We start from the raw sequence: 15,741 nt of genomic DNA, 5'->3' as shown, positions 1-15,741 counted from the left end.
CACAATCGACATCGCAGGTGAGCTCGTGAGGGATTGCTGCTATCCTGTACAATCTGAATGATTTTGGGGTTTTCCCTATCCTGTACGATCTGAATGATTTTGGGTTTTGTCCTGTCCTGTATGATCTGAATGATTTTGGGTTTCACCCAATTCTGCACAATCTGAATGATTTTGGGTTTTACCCTATCCTGTATGATCTGAATGATTTCGGATTTACCCTATTCTGTACAATCTGAATGATTTTGGGTTTTACCCTATCCTGTGCGATCTAAATGATTTTGGGTTTTATCCTATCCTGTATGATCTGAATGATTTTGGGGTTTACCCTATCCTGTACAATCTGAATGATTTTGGGTTTTACCCTATGCTGTATGATCTGAATGATTTTGGGTTTTACCCTATGCTGTATGATCTGAATGATTTTGGGGTTTACACTATCCTGTATGATCTGAATTATTTTGGATTTCACCCTATCCTGTACGATCTGAATGATTTTGGGTTTCATCCTATCCTGTACGATCTGAATGATTTTGGGTTTCACCCTATCCTGTACGATCTGAATTATTTTGGATTTCACCCTATCCTGTACGATCTGAATGATTTTGGGTTTCATCCTATCCTGTACGATCTGAATGATTTTGGGTTTTACCCTGTCCTGTACGATCTGAATGATTTTGGGTTTTACCCTATCCTGTACGATCTGAATGATTTTGGGTTTTACCCTATCCTGTACGATCTGAATGATTTTGGGTTTTACCCTATCATATACAATCTGAATGATTTTGGGTTTTACCCTGTCATGTACAATCTGAATGATTTTGGGTTTTACCCTGTCATGTACAATCTGAATGATTTTGGGTTTTACCCTGTCATGTACAATCTGAATGATTTTGAGTTTTACCCTCTCCTGTATGATCTGAATGATTTTGGGTTTTGTCCTGTCCTGTATGCTCTAAATGATTTTGGGGTTTACCCTATCCTGTACGATCTGAATTATTTTGGGTTTCACCCTATCCTGTACGATCTGAATGATTTTGGGTTTCACCCTATCCTGCACAATCTGAATGATTTTGGGTTTTACCCTATCCTGTACAATCTTAATGATTTTGGGTTTTACCCTGTCATGTACAATCTGAATGATTTTGAGTTTTACCCTGTCATGTATGATCTGAATGATTTTGGGTTTTGTCCTGTCCTGTATGCTCTAAATGATTTTGGGGTTTACCCTATCCTGTACGATCTGAATGATTTTGGGTTTCACCCTATCCTGTACGATCTGAATGATTTTGGGTTTCACCCTATCCTGCACAATCTGAATGATTTTGGGTTTTACCCTATCCTGTACAATCTGAATGATTTTGGGTTTTACCCTGTCATGTACAATCTGAATGATTTTGAGTTTTACCCTCTCCTGTATGATCTGAATGATTTTGGGTTTTGTCCTGTCCTGTATGCTCTAAATGATTTTGGGGTTTACCCTATCCTGTACGATCTGAATGATTTTGGGTTTCACCCTATCCTGCACAATCTGAATGATTTTGGGTTTTACCCTATCCTGTATGATCTGAATGATTTTGGGTTTTGTCCTATCCTGTATGATCGAAATGATTTTGGGTTTTACCCTATTCTGTACAATCTGAATGATTTTGGGTTTTACCCTATCCTCTGCAATCTGAATGATTTTGGGTTGTATCCTATCCTGTATGATCTGAATGATTTTGGGTTTTACCCTCTCCTGAATGATTGGAATGATTTGGGGTTTTACCCTATCCTGTATGATCTGAATGATTTCGGATTTACCCTATTCTGTACAATCTGAATGATCGGAATGATTTGGGGTTTTACCCTATCCTGTATGATCTGAATGATTTCGGATTTACCCTATTCTGTACAATCTGAATGATTTGGGGTTTTACCCTATCCTGTATGATCTAAATGATTTCGGATTTACCCTGTTCTGTGCAATCTGAATGATTTTGGGTTTTACCCTATCTGCGATCTGAATGATTTTGGGTTTCACCCTATTCTGTACAATCTGAATGATTTTGGGTTTTACCCTATCCTGTATGATCTGAATTATTTCGGATTTACCCTATTCTGTATGATCTGAATAATTTTGTGGTTTATCCGATCTTGTATGACTTGAATAATTTTAGGTTTTACCCTATCCTGTATGATCTGAATGATTTTGGGTTGTACCCTATCCTGTATGATCTGAATGATTTAGGATTTACCCTATTCTGTACAATCTGAATGATCGGAATGATTTGGGGTTTTACCCTATCCTGTATGATCTGAATGATTTCGGATTTACCCTATTCTGTACAATCTGAATGATTTGGGGTTTTACCCTATCCTGTATGATCTAAATGATTTCGGATTTACCCTGTTCTGTACAATCTGAATGATTTTGGGTTTTTCTCTCTCCTCTGCAATCTGAATGATTTTGGGTTTTGCTCTATCCTGTATGATCTGAATGATTTGGGGTTTTGTCCTGTCCTGTATGATCTGAATGATTTTGGGTTTTACCCTATTCTGTACAATCTGAATGATTTTGGGTTTTACCCTATCCTGTATGATCTGAATGATTTCGGATTTACCCTATTCTGTATGATCTGAATAATTTTGTGGTTTATCCGATCTTGTATGACTTGAATAATTTTAGGTTTTACCCTATCCTGTATGATCTGAATGATTTTGGGTTGTACCCTATCCTGTATGATCTGATTGATTTCGGATTTACCCTTGCCTGTATGATCTGAATAATTTTGGGGTTTACCCGATCTTGTATGACTTGAATAATTTTAGGTTTTACCCTATCCTGTATGATCTGAATGATTTTGGGTTCTCTCCTATCCCAGCTCCTTTATTGTTACACTTCATTGTCTTCAAGTGATCGCTGCTGCACGGATTTTTGAGGATTCCATGTTTGCATTTCACTCTCTCTGGAGGGAGAGGCTGGTGACGTAAGTGAAGTATCTTTTTGCTATCATATCTTTTTTTTTATATGTATATGTTTATATTGATAAATGAAGATGTGCCGCTATGATGGATCCTCTTGCCAACTGTGACCCTGGTGATAAAAAGCAATTCAGAAATAGTCAACACGCTCAGCGCAGCATCGATCAACCAGTTATGTATTCACGACATCAAAAGGTGTATTTGAAATGGTGTTGACGTCATCACCAACAACAACGCTGTGCCAAACATGCGAATTACAATCAGATTTTATGATTGCCATGCAGAGGAAATATTTACCCCCCAAAATTGCTTGACAGCAACAATATGTGGGCTTTTATAACTCTTATTTCACATATCATAGCTAAACTGAAGTTTCACAAATCAGTTGTCGAAATAATGTTGCATTAATATACAAAGGCTGTGTAATGAATAACATCGTATTACAAGTCAGTCGTAAATTCAAATCTCAGAAATGACTCAGACATTCAGAAAAAAGGAGAAACTGCCTAAACATGGACATTGTGCATGCCTGTTAAGAGGATGTGCAAAATATCCAAGCATAAGAAAAGGTAGTTTGACCAAATCATACCTGTGTCATATCCATAATGCATTAAGAAACTGGTTCAAGATGTGCTGTAAATATGAAGAGCCAAATAATCTCTTATTCTGTTTGATATTTTCACATATCCTGATGGCAATGTTATTGGCAGTAGCCAGGAGCTAATAAGAAAGCAACGTCAGCTGTTCTTTCGTAAAGAGTTTGCAAGTTACAGCCTGCACCCTGAATAAACTGCAGAGCCCTACTCTGAGTCCCAAGGGTAGAACAAAGGTAAACCACCAAATGTAATATTTTTTAGTGAACCAATCTTTCTTTTCGTCAACCAATTCTTTACTCAACCAATCTGGCAGACAGTGCGCCATAGATGGGGCGAGAGTGGAAAAAGATCGAGAGAAGCAGAGGGGAAAAAGAAAGGGAGGGGAAAAGAGAGAGAGAGAGAGAGAGAGAGAGAGAGAGAGAGAGAGAGAGAGAGAGAGAGAGAGAGAGAGAGAGAGAGAGAGAGAGGAAAGGGAGGAGAAAAGAGAGGGGGAAGAGGGAAGAAAACAGTGAAGAAAGAGAGGATCTAGGGAGAACTGAAGAATTCCTTACTAACTGCCTGATTCAGTGGAGATCTGGATTAAAAGATGAGAACTTTCCATCGAGGTTTCAACCCGATAATCCCATAACCTCTTCGAACAGTGGGTCCATAACCTTAGGTAATACGGCACTTTTAAAATGGCGTAATCTGCCCGACTGCTCAGCACGCATGTGCAGAAAGCCCAGCTGACGAAGTAAATCGGGATGGCTTGGACATATTTCATGCCTCCCAGATAGGGTTGAAGAATGAAATGACTAAACAAACTTTTAAATAAGCCGAAAGTATTTGTAAGCGTTCCTGCGAGAAATGGGTTTGCTTCTGCAGAACGAAACAGTTAGAGAACTTCCTGATCAACTCGTACAAAAATTTGACATGTTACAGTCCTTATTACAAAAACTCCCAAAGATGTGGGCCCGTGAAAGGCCAAAGATTCGTAGATAGTGCATTCCAACCAAACCTTCATGCTTCTTAACACTGATGGGATGGCCATACCTGGAGCCTGTCAATGCAAAGGGTAAGTTTAAAATGATGATTATACTACTAATCATGATTGACAGAAGGGGGTTCGGGAATGGTGAGAGTGGGAGTTGTATGGGCTGTGAGTGTTGTTATAAATATATATTTTTTGTTTGGTTCAAGGGTCATAAAATAAATTACACTAGATTTTTGCATCTACTAGTGAAAGGTAAGGTGTCTGTTCGTGTGTGTGTATACGTGTGTTATAACCATGGCCACCGCTAGTTAATTGTATTAATAGGAAATGATAGGAATCCGACCCCATCATCCACAGATATTTCTCGTATATCCTATATTCTTGTGAGTCCGATTTGCATTGAGGAACAGAACAATTATGGTTAACCATCCTGAAACTGCCATTCTATCATCCATATGGTGAGAATTATGTTTAAAAGGTGATTTCAATGAGAGATTTTTCACTAATAACGGAAGGTTCAAAGTTCCCGGCGAGTATGACCAAATCAGTGGAAGCACACACACAGCACATTCACAAAAGGCCTCATTTAGCATTCAGAAGTCATTTTTAGCGTCGTGTATTGTGTTCAAAGTTGAACCAATCAGGCAGATATATAGAGAGACAGAGAGGAAGTGATTTTTTTAACCCGCCCGTACGAAGCAAAAAGTGATATTAAGCAATTGGTTGATTTTTGTCTGTCTGTCTGTCTGTCTGTCTACAAGTGTCCGCTCATGATCCAAGAACAACTTGGTTTCAATTGAAAGTTACATTTTGAACATGAATCGGAATATGAATCAGAAAACGAACCAGCAGTTTAGTGATACTTTGGCTCTGAATTTGTCCCGATCACACACGCGCAGAGAGGAGTGAAATGATTTTTTTACTCTGTCTCGCTGTCTGGCAGTCAAACAAAATTGAAAATCATTCCAAACAGGAAACTTAGCTTTTGTAAGGATGTCACAAAGGACACAAACATTAGGCACGAAGAATGAATGTGACGTGCAAAATAAGGTGGTGAAAAAGATGCTGCAGCAAAAGCGGTAAACTTCCAAAAAAACATTTTTTTCTTCTGACTATTAAAATCATTTTTATATTTCAATTGAATTGCAACATATATTTGAACACTGGGAAACACTATTTACCTTTTTGGCACTTTCAAAAACCTTTCGTTTATCATATCAGTACTTGGGCAAAATATTATGGCATTTTACATCATCTCGACCAATCAGATTTGCCACTCGCAGTCCCCGCCCATGTGCTTTTTTTTTCCTTTCAAGATGAACGGGGTAAGGTGTTCTAAGAACTCCAGTTTATTTAAGCAGAGGGAGTGTGGTGGATCTACCGCTAAAGGACAATACAGAGAAAAAGAGAAAAAGGGAGACAAAGAGAGAGAGACAGAGAGACAGACAGAGACAGAGACAGAGACAGAGACAGAGACAGAGACAGAGACAGAGACAGAGACAGAGACAGAGACAGAGACAGAGACAGAGACAGAGGCAGAGACAGAGAGAGAGAGAGAGAGAGAGAGAGAGAGAGAGAGAGAGAGAGAGAGAGAGAGAGAGATAAAACAAGAAACAGAGCAATCAGAGATTGCAGACCCTCATTAACCTCCGCCATCTTCGAAGATGGATGGAGGTTACTGTTCACCCCTTTCTGTTTGTTTGTTTGTTTGTTTGTGAACAGTATTACGGAAAAACTCCCTGACGGATTTCGACGAAACTTGGTGGGGTGGGGGGGGGTTAGGTATGGTCCAAGGATCATGCCATTTGGCCCCCCCCCCACAAAAAAATTGCTAGAGAATATTTTTTTAATTTTTTGCATTTCTACATGTTTTAAGTGATTTCCAACCCCCCCCCCCAAAAAAAAAAGAGAAATTTTTTTTTTGCATATCTACATGCTTTAAGTGATTTCCTACCCCCCCCCAAAAAAAATTGTTACCCCCCCAAAAAAAATTGTTAGAGAAAAATTTATTTTTTTGCATTTCTACATGTTACAACTGATTTCCAACCCCCCCTCCCCAAAAAAAAAAATTGTTAGAGGAAAAAAAAAGTTTTTGCAACTTTTTTTTCAACAAAATTTCGATTTCTTTTTTTTGCATTTCTACATGTTTTAAGTGATTTCCAACCCCTCCCCCCCAAAAAAAAATGTTGGAGAAAAGAACTATAACTCTGTCAGCACTGTTGACAACATATTTAATGAATAAGATATAAAGTTCACTTGAGTGACCCAGCAGTATTGGCGACGTAGGTTTTGCACTCTCCCGAGTGCTCCCCCTCTAGTTAGGATTTGTTTGTGTGGTGTTTTTGTCATGTATTTTGTGTGGTGTTTGTGTACTGGTGTGTTAAGTAATTAATAACAGACAACTATAACTGCCATTTTATAACTGCTGGCAGTGATGACCGGGTACCAAGACATCCTGCTTTGATTGGGCACTCGACAGTTACCCATGACATCCATTATTATTCAATTTAATTCAGAATGGGATTAAAATAAATTAAATTCTAGACAAATGGAAGACCAAATACTGTAAGTACAGCTACTGCATTGGAGTAATCAGAAGGAACCCGAATAAGCAAAGAGCAAAGATGGAGTCATCAGGAGGAACCTGGATAGAATTCGGGTTTCAGCTGCTATGCCTCTACCCTCAAATCCATCAAGGCACAGCCAAGTGAGCCTTGTTCAAAAAAAAATAAATCAAAAAGAACGCAGATTCAAAAAATTAAATAATTCTGGCTGCCACACCATGCGTCCGATCAGGTTGAAATTTAAAATATATAATTCTCCCATCGTGATTAGATCATATTTGTGCTTTCACATCTATTGACAAAGTGGTTCAAGAGAAAGAATGTTTTAAGATTTTTGTTCAATCCAATATAGCTGCCAGACCATGTGACCTATAAATTATTCGTGAACACACTGATATCTCCAAGGCTGAGGAGGGAACATTTGTGTGAAGTTTCCCCTCGATTTGTCCAGCCGTTCTGGAGAGGACGATTTTTAAAGGTTTTAGGGTAAATCCAATATGGCTGCCAAACCATGTGACCTATGATGTCATAGGTGGGAAAGTTTTGTTCCTTATGGATATGCGGTCATAGCTGTAAAGTTTCGCCTTGATCTGTTTAGCCATTTCAGAGAAGAAAAATTTTGAAGGGTTAAAAAATATATATATATATTGTTACGGTTGTGGAAATTCGCATTACACCATAAAGAGTCCTCAGGTGAGATATCTCGATAAGTCCATGTGTAGTTAGCCCATACCTGTTGTATAGAGGGAATTTATGTGATCCATTCGGGCTGCGATCCTTCAGTTAGTCGTTTTTCTTTCTCTATTATTAATTTGAACAAGAACAAAACAAACCAACAACGCTTGTGGGTTTTCCTGCCATTTTTCCCCACGCTTGGTGTGAAAGAAGGAGGGAGGGCAGCTCACCGTGGATTGGTGGATGAACAGCGTGAGGCGGTCGGGGTGAGGGAACGCCCCTTTTCGGGAACCTTCTCGAAGGAAGGTGGAGCCGAAAACGGGGCGGGGCGAAGAGCGGAGCCGGCCCCTACAAAAGGGACGAACGAGTTGGTCTTCAGTTTTTTTGGGTTGGTTCGGAGTTCAGTTGGGTTGGTTCGGAGTTTTTTGGGTTGGTTCGGAGTTCAGTTTGGTTTCAGTTCGGAGTGAGTCTTCTGGTTCTTCATGAGCTCGTTGTTCCTGACCTGTTCTGTGATCCTCGCGCGGGCCCTGGGACCCCGTGCGCGAGCACCGGAAGTAGCGCCGAACGAGACCCGTCCGTTCCCCCAAAAACCCCGTCCGAGCTGTCAGGCGAGCGACGCGCGGGACGAGCTCGGTGCGCCACGCCAGGAGGAGACAAAGGAGGCACTCGAGGCTGCGGTCCCCCAAGGCTGGACGACGCGCCCAGGGAAGTCGCGACTTCCTTTTCTTTTGGGGTTTTGTGTAAATGTCTGTGGGTGGCGCCAGTCTTGTAAGTAGAAACTGTGTAAGTGTTGCCGTGTGTAAATAATTCCCTTTTATTCGGTTTTAACTCTTTCTTTGCTTTTGTTGCATAATTGTATGGCTGTATATACATGCTTGCTTTGTGTCTGTGTGTGTGTGAATAAAGTGCTGCTTGTTGAACTGTTTTCCCGCTTCGCTTTGTCTTTTCCTTTTATTGAACCTCCATCTTGCATCACGTAAGGGATTGATAGTGGGTTTAAAACGCCCGGTAATTAATCGGAACCGTCAAGGCCGACGATAACTCCGCTCGGTTATCCCTGTAATACGGAACGAACCGCTTAAGCGGTTCGTGTCCAGAGTCGGCCTGTGGCGTGGTACGATCGCCCGGTCGACCACTCGCGCAGGTACTTAGGTAGGTCGAATTTGGCGGGCAACCCTATCCTGCGTGGGTGGGCGATTGGCACGATCGTGGTGAGGTTAAACCCCCATCCATGACTGGCTCCGGGCGATAGTTCCCGGAGGGTCACGACTGAATTGTCTGTCCGGTGGGCGACGTGTCGCGATTAGAGTTACGTGGCCGATCGCACGCCGGCGGGTGCAAATTCGCAACAATATATACGGCTTCTGAAACGTGAGACGTCATCAATTTTTTTCTGTCAATCAATTTATCCCAAGATGACCGTCAAAAATTTTCATACTGATCGGATGTGGCTTCTACGTATGCAATTACGACGTCATAACAAAGGTACCTATGACATCACACAAAAATCAGACATTCCCCATGAGGAGTACTTGCCAGATGCCAAGTTTCAATTTTTTCCTTGGTGTGGTTTCAGAGATACATCGGTCCAAAGTTTTTTTCCTTTTTTCCAATATGGCTACCACACCACGTGACCTATGATGTTGTATAATTACCATTAAAATATTCAACAGTATCATTAAAACATATAAGCGGTTGTGGAGAAAAAAAACGTACTCAAATTCTGTGGGGACAAACAAAGAAACAAACAAACAGACAGGCAGACAAATGGACCCAAATGCAATACCCTCTCCTCTGGCGAGGGTAACAAAGAGGAAAAAAAAATTTTAAAGAGAAAAAAATAGAAGAAAACAAAGTGAGAGAGAAAAGGGAAGAAACGAAGAGGAAAAAAAGAGAAAAAAACAAAAAAGGAGAAAAGAGGAAAAAAGAGTGAAAAAAAATAAAACAGAGGGGGAGAAAGAATAAAAAAGGAGAAAAGGTGAGAGAGAGAAAAAGGAGATAAACAAGAAAAAAGGAGAAAAAGGGGAAAAAGAGGAAAAAGGCAAAAAAAAGAGGAACAAAAATGGAGAAAAAAAGGAGAAAACAAAGTTAGAGAGAAAAAGGAAAAAAAAAAACAGGAAAAAAAAGGAGAAAAAAGGAGAAAACAAAGGAAAGAAAGAGAAAAATAGAAAAAAGGAGAAAACAGGGAAAAAAGGAGAAAAAGAGGAAAAAAGAGAAAACAAAAAGAAAAAGGAAAAAATATTTTAAAAGGAGTAAGCAAAGAGGGGGAAAAAAGAAAAAAAAATAGAAAAAAGGAGAAAAAAGAAATAAAACAAAAGGGAACAGAAAATAAGGATAAAAAACTGGCGAAAACAAAGAGAGAAATAGAAAAAAGGAGAAAACAAAGAGGGGGAAAAAAGTGAAAAAATAGAAAAAAATGAGAAAAAAGAAAAACAAATAGAAAAAATGACCCCCGTGTGGGGGTGACGGTCATCTCTGTAATGTTTTTTACTATCATAATTGATGAACCGTTGCCAGATATCTCCAAAAATGACAGACGAGATAGGTTTTGAAAATGGCAACTTTCACAACTTTCGTGACCTCGTGACCTTGACCCTGACCTCGAATCCAGGAAAAAATTTGTCGTTGGGTATCACTCATCGACCTCTACCCACGTACCAAATTTCATCAAGATTGGAAGTAAAAAGTTTTCTTTGTACCGGGAGGAGTTTTTGGCCATCCTTCCAGGTTACGTGGAGGCCAAATGGGACGGAAATTCAAAAATCTGTCCGTTAGATACAAGATAATATTTTTTACTATCATAATCAATAAACAGTTGCCGAATATCTTATAGAATGGCAGATGAGATAGGTTTTGAAAATGGCGATTTTTATAACTTACATGACCTCGTGACCTTGACCCTGACCTTGAACCAGAACAAAAGTTATATCGTTGTGCAACACTCATCGACCTCCACCCACATACTAAGTTTCATCAAGATCGGAAAGAAAAATTGTTGACGGACGGACGGAACATTTGGTCCGGCTTTATTAGGTCATCTTGGTGGAGATGCCCTAAAAAGGGGAAAAAGAAGAAAAAAAATGAGAAAACAAAGAGGTGAGGGGGGGTGAGCAATTTTTTTTTTAGAAAAAACAAAAAAAGAGGGGAAAATGAGAAGAAAAAAAGGCAAGAAGAGAAAAAAAAGAGAAAATGAGAACAGCACTTTGTGGAGTGCATACCTCCACCACGCTGAACAGTTTATAATACGTTTTGTATCCCACTGATTGGTTCGGATGCAGATCCAGCCTTTTGTCCTTGTCACACACCAAAATCGAATCGGCTTGTTCTCGTCACCGACCAAACTCATCCACGAAGTTTTGTCATAACCCGTCCACAACTTTGGTTAATATCATGCTCAATATCGTTTTTAGCCCCATCTCTTTTTGGACTCAGGTCAGTGAATCAAACAGAGGTAGAAAGAGACAGAGAAAGAGATATTTTTTTTTCTTTTTTTGTAAGTAGAGGGAAGGTAGTGGATCCTCCACGAAAACAGAAGCCAGAGAAAGAGAGAAAAACGAAAAAAAAGGGAGAAAAGAAAGAGAAAAAAGGAGAAAGAGATTAAAAGAAAGCATAGGAGATATAGTGGATTTACTACTCATAAACAGGACGGAGAAAGTGAGATACAGAAAGAGAGAGAATGAGAGAAAGAGGGACAAAACAATATAATGGCATAGGTAATGGAAAGGAAAATTGTAAAAACAAAACCTGAATGAATTAAAAGAGCAAAGCTTAGTTGAATGTTTATTTATAATCATTACGTCACAATTAGATAAAGAAGGGCGAAAAAAATCCCCTCATTTTATTGCGATACAGAGTAACAAAATGTAATCAGTTCTGATGAACAAAGGTCGACATGAAGCCCCGTGCCAAACATCAGCACTCTGAGTAAGCTTGCTCCAAGCAGAAGATCCCATACGACTTGGGATAGATGGACAAACAACCACAGTTTGCAAAGTGAAACAGACAATAGCCTTTTCATCATCAAACTTTGACCTGGATCGACGGCGAGGCTGAGTCACTGCTGAAGTTTGCGTCAGTGTGGCGGAGTGGACGGAGCTTGTCTCGTAAACATCACATGCAACACTTTCAAAAGGAAGATTACAGAGCATGGATGCAAGGGTCGACCACTTCCTGGCACAAGGTTTATACCAATGATGCTTCCATTTTCAGCAAGCTTCTACATTAAGTCCCCAAGGAGGGTCACCTACCTGAGAAGAGGGAAAAAAGTCAAATGGATGGATGAAGTGTGTAGCATTTGAAACAGTGGTGCTATTGGCTAACCTCATATCCCAAAGTAGAGGTTGTTTTAGCTTTAAGGAACACTTCAGGCTATACTGTGGATTATCGATACAATTCCTTCATTGACTGAAAAACTACCTAATAAGTACGATAAAAAAACAAGGCCCTGGCTAATAAAATACAGGTAAACGTGCCTTTTCTCACACACCCACACGATGTCACTGGCCTTTAATGATTGTGAGAAGCGGTGGGCACCATCCTACTCCCCACAGCCACTTATTTAACAGGTTGCACCATGTATATGGCTGCATATAGGCAATACCATGTGTTCGTGTTCCTCAACGTCACCCGGTTTTTCTTTCGTATTGATTTTCCCCATGGAAGCACTAATTGACAAAAATAGAATACACAATTTATAGTTTACTTCTATAATCTCCTGTAAAACACAACTCAGGTTATATTCATTGACTCTAACCTGGCACGTCCCTTTAAATCCTGATAGATCGAAGTGTCCACATTCCAACATCCCCCTCACCCACCCTCCTCCAGAACATTTATCGCTTAGTGCCGAAAACAGGTGATTACCATGAACTACACCTATTCCAATGCATGTACACAACCTTGCCAATAGGCATGAAGACCTGTACAGGTTTCTTGCATTCGTATTCCGTGATGACGGCAGGCCAACTGGTTTGTTGTCAAACGCATATGTTCCTCATGGCCTTTCCCCCTGTGCAAAGCACTGAGGTGCACGTTGCGAAGATCTGTGGACGTTGTTGATTCCGTGGGTGTTTGTCACAGCATTTTTACCTTCATGCCAAAATGCATGTCCTTGCTCACTTGCAGGCGAGTGAGCATTGCATAATCAAATGCCATGACCAATAAGCATTGCCTTCAAAATGGCTTTGACTTGCGAGATGTAAAGAGAGCTTGATATCAAGCACCAATTTTATTCAACATATTTGTGGATGTGAACACTGTTCTCTAACCTGCTCACAATGTGAATAACCTGTGCGGTGCTGTCTCAGAAAAGTCATCTCATTGGCACGACAGAGTCTGAAGGTTTGTTCATTCAGCTCCCAGGTTTGGAAAAGCTGTAATGGTGTCTTCAGAGGATTTCCATCCAGTATGTATATCTGTTCTGGCCCAATGGGGGTATTACAAGGTTCATTTTAGAACTATTGGAGCTTCTGGAGTTTGAGGCCACAATTAATGATTTGGCATTGTTCATAGAAAATCCAAAACAGTCACCCACGAACCAATCCGTGAGCTCCAACACAACATTGGAATTCTCCCACAATTCCCACACCTCCCATTTGACATTCACAACTGACCACCGAGAAAATGATGCTGGGATCCCAGGTTCAAAACCCTCATATTATATTTCATTGTCCATAGCTTCCTAATAGCTTTTGGCCTTCCTAAAAGAAAGAGATAAAAGCAGAGGTGATGTAGTAGATTTGCACTACGAGAAAAAGACAAAGAGAAAGTAATACAGTTGGTACAAAATTTGTTTTTGTTTTAGTGTGATTCCTCCTTTCCTCTAAGCATATGCCCAGCCCCTACCCACCCCATACCCATTGGTACTCTGTAAACATGATGCTATTTTTCATCTAGCTCCTACATGAGCCTTGTCCCATATATCTTGAACATCTAATGTCCATGCTACAAAAGTAAAAATACATTATTTTATTGTATTTCTCCGAGAACCAAATTCCCTCAGAAAAATATTTTACTAAAATGAGAAGTGTATATCCATTACATTTTATTCAAAAAAGGGTTCCTGCTGTCATTCAATAAAACAAATATTACCATTGGAAAGCCAATAATCGATTTGGTTAATTGGAAAACCAATGATCGATTGACTTGGTTGGAAAGCTAATAATCGATTTACTTAGTAGGAAAACCAGTATTCCATTTAGAAGGTGGGAAAGCCATCAATCGATTTGCTTGGTGGGAAAGCTGACAATTGATTTACTTGGTGGGAAAGCCGACAATTGATTTACTTGGTGGGAAAACCATCAATCGATTTACTTGGTGGGAAAGCCAACAATCGATTTACTTGGTGGGAAAGCCGACAATTGATTTACTTGGTGGGAAAGCCAGTATTCGATTTACTTGGTGGGAAAGCCAACAATTGATTTACTTGGTGGGAAAGCCAGTGTTAGATTTACTTGGTGGGAAAGCCAACAATTGATTTACTTGGTGGGAAAGCCAGTATTCGATTTACTTGGTGGGAAAGCCAACAATTGATTTACTTGGTGGGAAAGCCAACAATTGATTTACTTGGTGGGAAAGCCAGTATTCGATTTACTTGGTTGGAAAGCCAACAATTGATTTACTTGGTGGGAAAGCCAACAATTAATTTACTTGGTCGGAAAGCCAACAATTGATTTACTTGGTAGGAAAGCCAGTATTCGATTTACTTGGTGGGAAAGCCAACAATTGATTTACTTGGTGGGAAAGCCAGTATTAGATTTACTTGGTGGGAAAGCCAACAATTGATTTACTTGGTGGGAAAGCCAGTATTCGATTTACTTGGTGGGAAAGCCAACAATTGATTTACTTGGTGGGAAAGCCAGTATTAGATTTACTTGGTGGGAAAGCTAACAATTGATTTACTTGGTGGGAAAGCCAACAATTGATTTACTTGGTGGGAAAGCCAACAATTAATTTACTTGGTCGGAAAGCCAACAATTGATTTACTTGGTAGGAAAGCCAGTATTCGATTTACTTGGTGGGAAAGCCAACAATTGATTTACTTGGTGGGAAAGCCAGTATTAGATTTACTTGGTGGGAAAGCCAACAATTGATTTACTTGGTGGGAAAGCCAGTATTTGATTTACTTGGTAGGAAAGCCAACAATTGATTTACTTGGTGGGAAAGCCAGTATTAGATTTACTTGTTGGGAAAGCCAATAATTAATTTACTTGGTTGGAAAGCCAACAATTTATTTACTTGGTAGGAAAGCCAGTATTCGATTTACTTGGTGGTAAAGCCAACAATTGATTTACTTGGTGGGAAAGCCAACAATTGATTTACTTGGGGGAAAGCCAGTATTCGATTTACTTGGTGGGAAAGCCAACAATTGATTTACTTGGTGCGAAACCAACAATTCATTTACTTGGTGGGAAAGCCAACAATTGATTTATTTGAAAGGAAAGTCAGTATTAGATTAACTTGGTGGGAAAGCCAACAATTGATTTACTTGGTGGAAAAGCCAGTATTAGATTTACTTGGTAGGAAAGCCAGTATTAGATTTACTTGGTGGGAATGCCAACAATTGATTTACTTGGTGGGAAAGCCAACAATTGATTTACTTGGTGGGAAAGCCAACAATTGATTTACTTGGTGGGAAAGCCAGAATTCGATTTACTTGGTGGGAAAGCCAACAATTGATTTACTTGGTGGGAAAGCCAACAATTGATTTACTTGGTGAAAAAGCCAGTATTAGATTTACTTGGTAGGAAAGCCAGTATTAGATTTACTTGTTGGGAAAGCCAATAATTAATTTACTTGGTTGGAAAGCCAACAATTTATTTACTTGGGGGAAAGCCAGTATTCGATTTACTTGGTGGGAAAGCCAACAATTGATTTACTTGGTGTGAAAGCCAACAATTGATTTACTTGGTGGGAAAGCCAACAATTGATTTATTTGGAAGGAAAGCCAGTATTAGATTTACTTGGTAGGAAA

At 39.7% G+C, this 15,741-nt stretch overlaps 1 protein-coding gene across 2 annotated transcripts in view; it reads right to left on the bottom strand.

The window, feature by feature from the left end:
- The window catches only part of LOC147030840 (insulin-like growth factor 1 receptor), a 165,758-nt gene that overhangs the window by 63,341 nt on the left and 86,676 nt on the right, over positions 1–15,741 (bottom strand). The window lies entirely within an intron of this gene.

The sequence above is a fragment of the Eptatretus burgeri genome, chromosome 3 (genome assembly GCF_056783735.1).
Source record: "Eptatretus burgeri isolate ZD-2024b chromosome 3, Ebu_testis_v1, whole genome shotgun sequence".
In the NCBI taxonomy this organism is placed as follows: Eukaryota; Metazoa; Chordata; class Myxini; order Myxiniformes; family Myxinidae; genus Eptatretus; species Eptatretus burgeri.
The sequence above is the reverse complement of the archived record's forward strand: the minus strand, read 5'-3'. Positions and strand labels throughout refer to the sequence as shown.